Here is a 14,205-nt window from a genome sequence, read left to right on the forward strand (position 1 = left end):
GTTTTACATGACTAGTGAAAATTGAAACTCAAAGAGATATGTGGCCTAGTACAAATAATTATTATAATCTTTATATATATAGAAATAAGGGCTTATATATTCGGCTAGCTTCTTCTACTAGGTACTATGCAATATAGATGTTAGACCAAAGACTTCAACCAACTTTTTTTTCGTTATTTAAAAAAGCAAGTGCCACATTTTATTTATTTTGTTATCATCAATTATATCTCTAGCTAAATACATCCATTGTGAGTTAATTAATAAATTAATAATTGGTAGATTAATAAGTATATATTCCAATTATGATGAGATTTTATGATCATTATTAAAAAAAATTACAATACATTAATTACATTCAACAAAACCTCCCATATATAGACATATATTGGTAGGAATTAATTAATAATAATAGTACATATACGAAAGGATTTATAATATCACTAGTGTTATATATGTATATTAAATTAATAAGCTCTCTCTCTCTCTCTCTCTAATTAATTAAACTATTGTTGAGTTGTTAAGAGGCTCCTATCAGTGTATATTGTTGTTGTTGATGGTCTCTCAAGTCTCAACTGCTACCATGGACCATATGGACCTACAAGACAACACTTAAGGGAACTAAAACTCATCCATGTACAAGGAGTATTAATTGTTATTACAATTAACCCAAGGATTATTTTAAAGAATAAAAAATGGTAGAATAAAAATAATATATTGTGCAAAATGATGAGACAATTAATATATCTCCGACTACACCACAAATCTAAGGAATTTATTTGTGTTTTGATATCATAATTGAGCCTATGCATATGTGATAAAGAATTCGACAGATCAATTAGTCATTATATAAATATATATATATATATATATAAATATCCATGGTTGACAAAGAACTCTACAATTTTGAAAAATCATGTCTTGTATGAATTTTTTAACCGAGCTTCTTTTTTTTGGCATAAATTGATATTAGATTTTCATAAATTATTCAGTTCTTTTAATATATATATATAAGTTCTAAAATTTTAAAGGCCAATGACAAAAAGAATATGTGGATCGTTTAAAAGTTTAAATTCTACTTTGTGATGTATAGCAAAATTCCTACTATAAATTCCATTTATTCTCCCTCAATGTATCTTTTACTTATTGATACTTTTTAGCTTTCTTTGTTTCGGTAAAGTGTTTATCAATGCAAATTTATATTATGTTTTTTTCTTCCCTCGATAATACTATCAAACCCGACTCATTCATAAGCACTGTGTACACACATGAATAAGTAAAAAATTAGTCTCCAATCTTTTTTGTCCCTACAATGTATGTGTCATATTTCTGAAAACACCATATCACTTTTTTTTTTCTTCACTGTCTAATTAAGTCCAAACACTCTTTTTCTCTTGCAGTCAGCCTCCAAGCCTTTCCTAGTAGTCGGTCAGAGAGCACCCCTCTTTTGCCAATCGCGCGCGATGGTGTTTGCAATGGTGTTAGATTTTACGTGCCTTAGTATTTTTAGTATAAAAAATATTCAAATAATTGATTAATAGACTAAGTCTTTAGGTTGTTAGGTTATTTATTAGACATGCTTATATTAAGAATATTTTAAATTTTAAAATGTTTTGTAATATTTGTGCTTTATTTAAAGATAAATGATCTCAATAAAGCGTATTAGATTTTCAACCTCATAAAATACTTCTTTCTTTAATTATCTTTATTATTTTTTAGATTTTCATATTCTCGCAAAACCAATATAGTGTAGGGGATAGGGTGGCAATTTCATCAGATATGAGTTTAATTACCTTTTGTGTGGTGTACTCGAGGTCCATGGGATGACAAATTTAAGGTGTTGATGATGGTGGCTGGCGATGTCGCAAGTCGTTGGGTTGGAATAACTAAATGGCAATGGTGATGACCAGTGGGAGACGTGGGATGTTTCTCACCTCTCCTATTGGGAGACGTGAGATGTGCACTTACAATGTCTCCCCCCATGGGAGACATTGTAGACTTTTAATATCTCCCAAATAAAGTCATAAAACTCTTATATTGTTGTAGTAATTTATGTGTTTATGTTGGAAATAATTAATGGTTTGGTTTGCCTGCGTTGGACAAAAGTCGTCGCTGTAAATTCAAAAGTCATCGCCAAAACGGCGTCGTTGTAGGTCTGGATGTGCAGCAACCTACAGTGACAACAAAACTCAGTCGTCGCAGTAGGGTTTTACTACAGCGACGACATGTCAGTCGCAGTAGGAAATCTCTTTTTTTGGTTGAACTGGGATATGGCGACGACATGTCATCGTTGTAGGTGGTTGCAAAATTTGAAAATTTGAATTTCAAAAACTCCTACACCGACCACAGTGACAACCTACAGTGACAACAAAACTCAGTCGTCGCAGTAGGGTTTTACTACAACGACGACATGTCAGTCGCAGTAGGAAATCTCTTTTTTTGGTTGAACTGGGATATGGCGACGACATGTCATCGTTGTAGGTGGTTGCAAAATTTGAAAAGTTGAATTTCAAAAACTCCTACACCGACCACATATCGTGGATGTAGGTCCATGGACCATCAACATCTACAGCGATGACATGTCGTCGCTGTGGAGTGGATGGGTTTATATACCTGCAGCGACAATCTACAGTGACAACAAAACTCAGTCGTCGCAGTAGGGTTTTACTACAGCGAAGACATGTCAGTCGCAGTAGGATTTTACTACAGCGACGACATGTCAGTCGCAGTAGGAAATCCCTTATTTTGGTTGAACTGGGATATGGCGACGACATGTCGTCGCTATAGATGGTTGCAAAATTTGAAAAGTTGAATTTCAAAAACTCCTACACCGACCACATATCGTGGATGTAGGTCCATGGACCGTCAACATTTACAGCGACGACATGTTGTCGCTGTGGAGTGGCTGGGTTTATATACCTGCAGCGACAACCTATAGTGACAACAAAACTCAGTCGTCGCAGTAGGGTTTTACTACAGCGACGACATGTCAGTCGCAGTAGGAAATCCCTTTTTTTGGTTGAACTGGGATATGGTGACGACATGTCGTCGCTATAGGTGGTTGCAAAATTTGAAAAGTTAAATTTCAAAAACTCCTACACCGACCACATATCGTGGATGTAGGTCCATGGACCGTCAACATCTACAGCGACGACATGTCGTTGCTGTGGAGTGGCTGGGTTTATATACCTGCAGCGAAGACATGTTGTCGCCGTAGGGTAAATAAATCTCAGATTTTCATGTTCAGCGAGCACCCTACTGCGACGACATGTCGTCGTTGTAGGTATATAATTTATTTTAAGAAAAATAATTAATTATATTAATTAAAATGTAATTAATAAATATTAAATATTAATTAAATAAATATAATTTATTTATTTAATAAAACCAATTTTAAATTAGTATAGTCTCCAAAATGTAAAAAACAAAACATAAGTAGTATTAATAAATTTAAAAGAATAATATAACCAAACTAAATATCATCTAAATTAATCACAAAGTCATCATCATCGTCGGGTTGCTGTGGTGGTTGTGGCTGCTATGGTGGAAATTGGCCCAAGCTTGGAAAGTTCGCCATCATGGATTGTATCATATTCATGTCCAAGTTCACAGGCTGAAATTGTGGAGCTTAGATGTTCGGATTTGTAGCTTGCATAAATTGTTGCATTTGCTGGAAATGTTGTTCTGGGTTATAATGGCTTGACTGAAATGTTGAACCATGGACTAGAAAACCTCAGCTGGTACCATTAGATGGCCGACTTTGGTGGGCGTAAATGGTGATGTCTCTGACTGTGAAGATGATCTGGTGGCACCTGAGGCAAAGGTGTTAGTGCCCTTCAACTTGCGTCCAATACCTCAATTGTGGCCACGATGTTAACCAAGTACATTCGAGACAACTTGTGTCTCATCGACAGAGGCACTTCCTGCTGAAGATTCAGATTGGGATTAGGATTGTGTTTGAACTTCTTGCTGCAAGGCATCCTGCAGTTTAAAAACAAGACAATTAATACATAATATAATTAAATAATAAACATATATACAAAACTTAGAAAGTTGCTTACATATGCGCTCTTAGTATTCGTGTTCACCCATCCACGTGTCGGGTGATAGTGCGTGTTATGGAATGTATCAATAATGTTGGGCAGTTCCTTAGTCTAAAGATTCATCTTTAGAAAACAAAATGTAACAAAATATCGATTAAATATTGAAATTATTATTAAGATAACTAAAAATATTTCAAATTATCTACATATTTTTATTTACCTTCTTAAATCAAGCAAAAGCATAAGAGGTCGATCTATGGTGACTTGGATACTTCTGTTTTGTTCTATTGGCAGCATTTGCCTTTGGGCGTGCCATGAACTGTGGAGTGGTGAAAATGTCAACCAACTTCTGTCAACTCTCGTTGTCCATCTCCTCCGATGATTCTTTCTGGCTGTCTCAATATCATCATACCCTCCATTTTGATCAAAGTGTTTTTTCTTGCGACATTTTCTATCCTTGTAGCGATCCTGAAACTTTCGCTCAATGTCAGTCTCTATTAGTCGCCACTCAGGAAGACCTCGAGGAAGAATGAAAATTTCCTTCAAAAAAAATTAAAACTTGTTAGAATTTTAAAATTATAAAATCATTACATGTGAATAAGTTGATAATTTTACCTCAATCTTTTGCATCAATCTTATCTTGTCCTCATCCGGAACACTTTGTCATGAATCATAATATAACGGCACATGGTGACCAATAAGGTTACCAATAAGTCTCATGAACAATATCCCGAAATCACCAAATGCTTTGTAGGTTCCTTTCTTTAGATAAAATTGTAGATACAATGAACCTTTATTGTCATCGACGAGTTGCTGCAAATTTTTTGATCGAGACCGACATCTTCTTTTCGCGGCAGCCGCTGCATATTTTAATTAAACAATAAAATTAAATTGTATAAAATAATAACAATTGACCATTTATTGATAAAACATATACTAGTTATAGTATATTACCTGCCTCGCAAGAAGTAGGCACCCGTGTAGGATCTGGAATAGGATCACCCGCTCCACCGTCATGAGAAAGAGCAACAGCAGTAGACATATATTTATAGTTTATATAACTATTAACTTTAAATCAGTTATAAAATAATAGTAATAAAATGTAGGGCGTCCACATTAAAATTTGGATGATGCATTGGAAACTATTGAAAAACAAACATTGTTGAGAAAAGTTATATATTGATTGAAAAGTCTTGAATTGAAAACATACACATCAAACATAAAATAAGAATATTCACAAGAAAATATTATTCCTCATCAATGTCAATTCCTACATCATCATCTAAACTTTCTACATCATCTTTACTAATTTCGTCATCCTCATCGTCATTGATGAAATCATCACCCACATCCGGAACAGATCGAGACGTTTCCCCAATTATGTTGGTGTGACCAGGTCGATCCAAAGGCATAACCTCCAACTCTCCTAATTCCTCAGTGAGTACAAAATTTGATGAAGTACTATCATGCACGACGTCAACCTCATTATCATCATCGATACTTGGATGATCTCAGATCTTTCAATGATTGACTTCTTCTACTACCCTCCAATTTTTGTTTCGCGAAGGATCTTCCAAGTATAAAACTTGTTTTGCTTGAGTGGCGAGAATAAACTGCTCGTTCTCTTATACCATTCAGAATTAATCATGATATTAGTGATGTTATTCTTGTTGGTTTTTATAGATCAAATCAGAGATTATACGCAACGGAACAATAATCAAAATTGTTAATTTAACCCCATAAGATTTCTAGATCTACTTCTTCACATACATATATATATATTGAATCAAAGATATGAATAGAAAATTACTTCAAGTCCTTTCCTTGCTGCTATCTTTTTGTATGGTAAAAATCCTTGAGATCTCACACCAAGATCTTCCAAAATATTCTCAGCACACAAAGAACGAATGTGGGCTCGCCATACAAAATAATAGGCAAAATCTATTTATCAGATATTCTCAATACATGAGATCTGATAAAGTTTGGACCTAAGTTTGTGAAGAACAGTGACCTATGCTTGTAACACTGTTCTCTTTCTCTCAGAGAGATTTCACGATATTTTTTTCTATCCGTGAAAAGTATTGTTTTGAAAAACTGATATCCTATATTTAATATATCCAATATATTAAAAATAAAATATTAGTTATTTTAAACAATTTGAAAATAACTAATCAATTATCAGATTATGTTTAAATAATAATATTTTAATCATTTTACAATATCTCATTATTTATTTAATATTTAAATAACTAAACTTGTGGAACCAAGAAACTACCAAGAGCTTCTTATGCGTGTAGCACAGTGAATGTGCACTGTGCTACACGTGTACCACATGCCAGGGAAGGCATGTGATTTTTCCCAATTTTTATTATTATTTAAATAATAAAAATCCCAAAAATAAATTAATTCAAAATTAATTATATTTTTGTTAAATAAAATAATTAATTAATTACATATAATTATACAATAATTATGTTTGATGCAGAGAAAAATATTTTACTTATCAAATAAGTCATTTTGCCCATTTTTGTATTTACCTTTGTCAGTGTTTGTTTGAGCCATTTCAGGGACCATGGACCTATAACATTAAGCTCCAATAAATTAAAACTAAATAATTAAACTCCTTAATCAGTATAGTTAATTTATAATTATGATATTTCTCCACTATAAATTCAGAATTGCACTATTTATGTTATAGATATACTTTTACATAAATCTTATCTTAAGTCGTCCATTGATATAATCATCTTACAATAGTTCAACCCTCTAATTAATTAGTTTATAAATTAGAATGGAAGAATTGACATTTTACCTTTCTAATTTACTTCTTATTCCTTAAGTACCATTAATTCACTAGTGAATAATTAATCTATAATCCAATTATAGATTTGAGCTCAAAATCATTCAGTTCCAGAATTAACCCTTAAGGAAACTAATATACGATCTACTATGAAAGATTAGATTCCGTATTGTTGATACATGTTCCCAGCCATCCATGATATTAAATCTCCAAAACAAAAGTCATTAGCCTCATTCTACGAAGAGACATTAACGAATGAATCAAAAGATTTAATAAACATGAACAGGAGTTCATGAACACTCAAGATTTAGGTTGATCTATAAATGATCATCAGTTATGATATGAAGTACAAGTCTTTATTATTAAATAGTTTTTAGATAAAGACTTTTATTCATATCGGTCATTGTCATATATAATCATATTATATAAAGCACATATACCGAGATGTCTTACCACATCAATAATCCGAATCTAAATTATTTGTATCATCATGATACTCATCAAACCGTACTTACAACCCCAATTAAATAATTCCATAACTTCAATTTGTTGTTGTTGACTATTTTTATTCATTCATGTGATATTAATTCTCTCGTACTAATACAAAATCACATCCTCAATAATGAATATAAAATTTTTCTGATATTTACAAAATTATTCAAATAATAATTTAATAATCTAAATATATAACAATAATAAACCATTTTATTTATTTATTCATAGAAATAACAAATGTCTTTTACATGCTTTTCGGACATACTTCTAACAATTCTCAGTCACATTTCGACCCTTGCTTACATCGGTATTGCACCATTTGCATCGAAACAATACTATCAAGTAACCATGGGAATAGCATAACTCTACATTCTCATCAAGTTGGTCATAGAAAGTGAAATCATCAGTTACTGGCACCGAAAATCCACTATTTTGAGTGGTACGTATTTTGTCACGACTATGTACCAAAAACTTCACACTATTAACAATGCAAGCAGTGTAGGAGTATGCATTCTGATTGGACCAATTTGCTAAAGCAAATAATTCATCAGTATACTCAATGGACTGTACTTGTCGCAAATGACCCATCTATAGAGTATGACACAAAAAAAGAAAACACAATTAGATGAGTATTAATTGAAACGAATTTCGTAAGAATTCTACAGTTTCGATAATTTACCTTCAATTTAAACCAGCTAAGAAAATCTTTTTGAAGATTTATGTTTGAATTTTCTCGAAGGCATTCACTTTATAACACAAGGATTACGGTAACAAAATAGCTTGCTACAAATTAAATTTTATAAATTCATATATGTGTTGAGCCACTTACTCCATATATGGTTGGATTTCAGGGCAATTGTTGAGTACAAACCACTCCGCTTCTTTTCGATGAAGCTAGTCAAGGGATATGATATTCTTTTTGCTACTTGGACGACATTGTGATTCAAAAACAGACAAATGTCTTTTAGGAATAACAATATCCGCATTCCTTTCCGGACGATTAAATTTAGTCTGTACGCCCTGAAGATATTGTGAACAAAAAGCCAAAGATTCATCGATAATATAACCCTCCGCTATAGAACCTTCAGGGGACGCCTTATTCCTGACAAAACTTTTCAACTTATTCATATATCGCTCAAACAGATACATCCACCTCATGTAAACTAGTCCTCCAAGGATAGGTTCTTGTGGTAAATGAAGAATTAAATTAATCATTATGTCAAAAAATGCTGGAGGAAAAATTAACTCTAGCTTGCACAAAATTTGTATCACTTGATCTTTTGCATTCTCCATGTCCTTAACAACCAATGTACGAGCACAAATTTACTTAAAGAAATTGAAAAGCTCAATGATTGTCTTTGAAATAGACTTATCCAAGCAACCTCGAACTCTTACCGTCAACAGACGTTGCATAAGAATGTGACAATCATGAGATTTCAACCCAACAATGTTCCCATCATTATCAGGTATTTTCTTAGAGAAATTTGAACCGAAGCCATCAGGAAGTCTAACTCCTTTTACGAACTGACAAAAAAATCGTCTATCATCCGGTGTGAAAGAGTACATAGGTTGTGGTTTGATCAACTTCGTACTATCTTCCTTGAGGTGCAACTCTTCTTGGATACCCCAATTCTCAAGTCTGCCCGTGCGTTGGTGGTGTCTTTAGATTTCTCATTCATAAGAAAAGTACCGAGTAAACTATCGAAAACATTTTTCTCTACATGCATCACATCTAAATTGTGCTTCAGTTCAAGTTCAGACCAGTAATTAAGTTTAAAGAAAATACTATTTTTACTCCAATTAAGCTCTTTTGGATCTTGCTTTCTTTTCACACCCCCGAAACTGACATGTTTACCCAGCAAACGATCTGGAACATGCGCTAATTGTTCGAGTATATCTTGACTACTGAATTTTCTTGGAGGATGTCCTTTTTAATAATTCTCATCAAACAAGAGACTCTTCCTCCACTTATGCGTAGAAGATAAGAACCTTCTTTGACCTACATAAGTCGTCTTCCCAATTACCCGACATGAAGGAGTGTCTTCGTCGCATGAAGGACATGTCATATATCTTTGGCCATTCCAACCAGACAAACTACTACGGGTCGGAACATCATTGATAGTCCACAATAGTGTTGCACGCATTCTGAATACAATGTTCGTTTCAACGTCTCTGGTTTGAACTCCTTCAGCCCACAACTTCTTCAATATGTCTACCATAGGCCTAAAAAGGACATCCATGTCCTTCCCAGGTGATTTCGAACCGGGAATCAATAAGGTCAACATGAATGATGAATCTTTTCATGCACAACCAATAAGGCATATTATACGTGCAGAATATTACCTGCCACATGCTGTAAGATAGACTCATGGTACCAAATGGATTAAAACTAGCAGCCAAACCTAATCGAATGTTTATGGGTTCTTTGGAAAAATCAGGATATCTGGAATCAAATTGTTTCCAAGCACCCCCATCAACAGGATGGTGCATCACACCATCTTCTTTCGACCATCCCGTACTATGCCAGGTCATATCATTTGACGTATGCCTTGAACCATAAAGACACTTCAGCCTAGGAGTCAAATGGAAGTATCGCAACACTTTTTGGGTGACATTTTTTCCCCTTTGTGTTTTTGTCAACCCATCGGCTCTCACTGCATACAAGACAAATCCGTTTTTGGGAATTCTCCTTCCAGAACAAACAACAGTCGTACTTGCAAGCATGAATTAATTGATAACCTAACCCTAACTTCCTCATTTTTTCTTAGACTCATAGTATGAAGCCAAAATCTTATAATGAGAATTATAAGACGTTAATTATGATTAACGGGATGTGTGACCAATGAAATTTTTTCCATTGGGGCATATGAAGGCAAGACTTAAGGGAAGGGGCATATGGGTCATTTTGAGCCAAAATTAGTGACTTAGTCACTCTTACCCCTAGCAGTAGGAAACCCAAAACAGAACAGCCCTTTCCCTCTCTCTCTCCCCGTACATTCTCCCTATTTTTCTCTTTATCTTTGCTTGGGAATTTTGGAAGGTAAAAGCTAAGGGAATTCAAGGCTTGGCTTTGGGATTGGATTAGTTGCAGCCAGGAGGATACAAACCATAGCTGAAGTAAACTCGAATCCCTGTTTTGATTCAATTCTATTTTTGGTTTAGGTTTTCTTTTGCTTTGAAGTTCAAGGTTTTAGATTTGTGTTTTTGGTGGTGTTTAGAGTGTGTTATAGCTTGGGTTTTGTTGTTGGATTAGTGTTAATGGTGTGCTGGGACTGAGGTGTGATTTTGGGATTATTTGGAAAGGATTTTGGTGAGTATTTGGCTGAGGAAAACAATGGAATTCTGGGTTCGTAGGGTCGCATCGCGACCCGTGTGAACCCAAGGCACAGAAGGGGTCTCTATTTTGGAGGCGGGTCGCGACTCTCAGGGGAAAGTCGCGGCCCGTGTCTTCATTTCCAGACAAGGGGGCTATCTATCTGGGAGGCGTACCGTGTAACCAGCCCGCCTTGAGGGCATGTTACAAGCTAGGTTGGTGCTCATTCAAATGCGCACGCGAGGGTGCAGGCTGATGAGCATGTTGATGCCTAGTTTGTACGGCAGTGCCATTTTCGTAAATATCTTCAATATTGTCTGGAAATGGACGGGACTTGGTAGGTTCCATATTGAAGGGTCAATGAATGCAATGGTGCAATCGAATTTGGGAGATTCATAGAATTGGCGAGCTAAGAGCCAAATATGTCTGCCAAGCAAAAATCATATATGTTCCTAGTAGAAGGCTAAAAGCTTAGAAGACTCTTTGTAGGGGGAGCACCTGGTGTCAGCTCCCCACCACCCCATGGCGCAAGTGCGTCAAGTGAGCTACTACTAGTAAGGAGGGCTAGTAGGGTGGACATATGAGAACCACGGGAGGACTCATATATCTCCATTAGTAGGAGTACTCATGGACATTACCGGGCTGCCCCAGGAGTGCGTTAAGTGTGTTGCCAGAGGTTTATAGGTATGGTTCTCTTGGCTTGTTGGTATGCCGCTTGCACAGAATGTGGCCCAAACCTCTGAGGGACGTTGTGGCACACCATGGCCACTAGTCTTGACACGAGATGGCACGGGAAGTCATTTGTGGGACTTGCTAGCATACAAGCATTGAAGGGTGCACAATGCTTAAGAATGATAGAGGTCCAGTGTGTGCTACTAGTCTGGCAGCTAGTCTCGAGGGCCTGCCAACATGCATGAAGGCGTGATGCCTTGAGGATTGGACCATGGATGTATGGGAGTCCTTGGTCTATGACGTGAGCTATTCGGATAGTATCAAATGGGGCATGATGAAAGGTGTTGGCACGTCAGCTTGGTGTTGGCCCTTAGCCACACATGCTACCTTGGCTTGCGAATGTCAGGGTGAGCATCGATGTTGGGATTTTCCTTTCCATAGTGAGAACCTATGGACAGTGTGAATGTCTTGGCTAGATAGCCTTGATGCATGGTTGCACTCATAGATGCTTGAGAGTATGATTCAACGGGAGTTGTTCGAGAGATGGAAGTGTGTAGAGGCACACGGTCGCGCAAAAAATGTGCCCATTGCTATTCGAATGGTTGGAAGGCTGACCTTGGCTCAGAGGAGTCAAGGTGCTGCACGGGCATTTCCGCTGTAAAAATGTCAACTCAAGACACGCCGCGACTCTTAGGTTCAAGTCACGGCCCGCCTGGGCAGATTTGGCCACCTTAGGTTTTTAATGATGAGAATTCAAACCTAAGGGCTCGAGATCGATTCTACTACCCGTTTTAGTAGAATTCGAGATCCCGGAGGCTATGACTCGATCCAGAAGCCTTTATTCGCTCATTATTGATGGGTAACTATATTATGGTTGTGACTAGGTTATCGCTAGGGATTGGATCCGGGATCGTGCTCGAGGATCGTTCATTCCTAACTCATGCTTGGACCAAAGGTAAGAAAAATACACCCAATATGTGATGTACGTGATTAGGGCTTGGCCTGAATGTTGAATATATAATTGATCAGAGCTTGGGGCTCTGAGAATGTGCATGATTATGATTATGCTTGTGATTGTTGATTAAGCATGTTTAATGCTTTGTATATGGATATTTGATATATGATATATGCTTATCTACATTATCAGATTGAGAAAAGCATTGACTTATGAGTCAAGGATGGCAATAGTGTTGAGCGCTGGTCGAAAAGCATTGACTTATGAGTCAAGGGCGGCAATAGCGTGCTGAGCGCTGGTCGATATGGTTCAGCCGAACCAGGAGCGCATCATACGCTTGTCCGACCCAATGGTCGTGGAAAACTCAATGCCAAGTACACTGGGCCAGCTCCAAGGCTTGTTATACAGAGGATAGAGCAATGGATCCCGGGTGACTTATTAGTCATATATCCTAGGGTTGGGCCCCAGACTTGAGTTATAAGTCAAGAACGGCATTAGCACGCTGAGTGTTGGTCGAAAGCATTGACTTATAAGTCAAGGGCGACAATAGCGCTCTAAGCGCTGGTCGATATGGTTAGCCTAACCAGGAGCGCATCATACGCTTGACCGACCTATTGGTCATGGGAAAACTAAAGCGCCAAGTACGATGGGCCAGCTCCAAGGCTGGTTATACAGAGGATAGGGCAAAGAACCCCAGGGTGACTTATTAGTCCCATATCCTAGGGTGCTGAGTCCCAGTTTGATTCATTAATCATGTATTTTAGGCAATGGGCTCCAATATGATTCATTAATCATGTATTTCTGGAAACAAGCCCCAGTATGATTCACTAATCATGTATTTTGGGAAATGGGCCCTAGTATGATTCATTAATCATGTATTTTGGGCAACGGGTCCCGGTATGATTCATTAATCATTTATCTAGGTCAATTAGCCCCATATGACATTGTAGTCATTTATATGAATGGTATGCATGCATGAGTAGGGTTATTGCTACTAGGCATGCTTATTATGATTTGGTAATGTGTTAATAATTTCTTATGAGCATGCTTAAGTTTTCTTGCTGAGTCTTGGCTCACGGGTGCTTTGTGGTGCATGTAAGGGGAAAATGAAATTGGATCATCCTTGAGTTGGAGAGCTTAGGTGATGATGTAACATATGCGGCTGCTTGACCACCATGACCGAGGTGTTTCAAAGGAACTAGGGTCAAACCCTATTTTTCCGCTTAGGTCAGCTGGTTGTAACTTTTCAATTGTAATTAACTTTTTTAAATGATAGTTTGGGAACCCATGTATGGAAGTAAACGTTTTAGTGAAACGGTTATACCTTTTGACCAAAAAATTTAACCCTAAACTATTAATCATGTTTAGTTACACGGTTATGGCCAAATGATTCGTTTAGCGGGTTTAACACTATTTAAAATACACAGTGTAACAGTCCCTGAGTAGTAGGGCGTTACACGAAATACATAAATATATTAACAAAAAAATCATTTTAAAGGCTAAAATAGATAAGAATTGGGTTTAGATTACCTAAACTTGGAAGAAATGGGCCAGAAACGGAATGGGGGGCGTTGGATCGACGACGGGCGGCGGTGGGGATCTGGTTTTGCAGAGAAAAGAGAAGAAAATCTTAAGAAGAAGGCTCGGGTTGGGGGATTTATGCCCTGATCCTATAGCGACAACATGTCGTCGCTGTAGGAAATAAGATCTTCATCACTAAAGAAGGCACACACTATTTCATTTAACCTATAGCGACGATATGTCGTCGCTATAGATAAGGGAATAGTACACGAAGAGTTCGCTTACTACATGCCCAAGCTATAGCAACGACATGTCGTCGCTATAGGAAGTGAAATTTTTGACAACTTTTTTTGCAGTAAACTTTCCCTCAGTTTTTTCTAGGACCCTATAACGGCGACTTCTCGTCACC

Source organism: Humulus lupulus, chromosome 1 (genome assembly GCF_963169125.1).
Source record: "Humulus lupulus chromosome 1, drHumLupu1.1, whole genome shotgun sequence".
NCBI classification, from domain to species: Eukaryota; Viridiplantae; Streptophyta; class Magnoliopsida; order Rosales; family Cannabaceae; genus Humulus; species Humulus lupulus.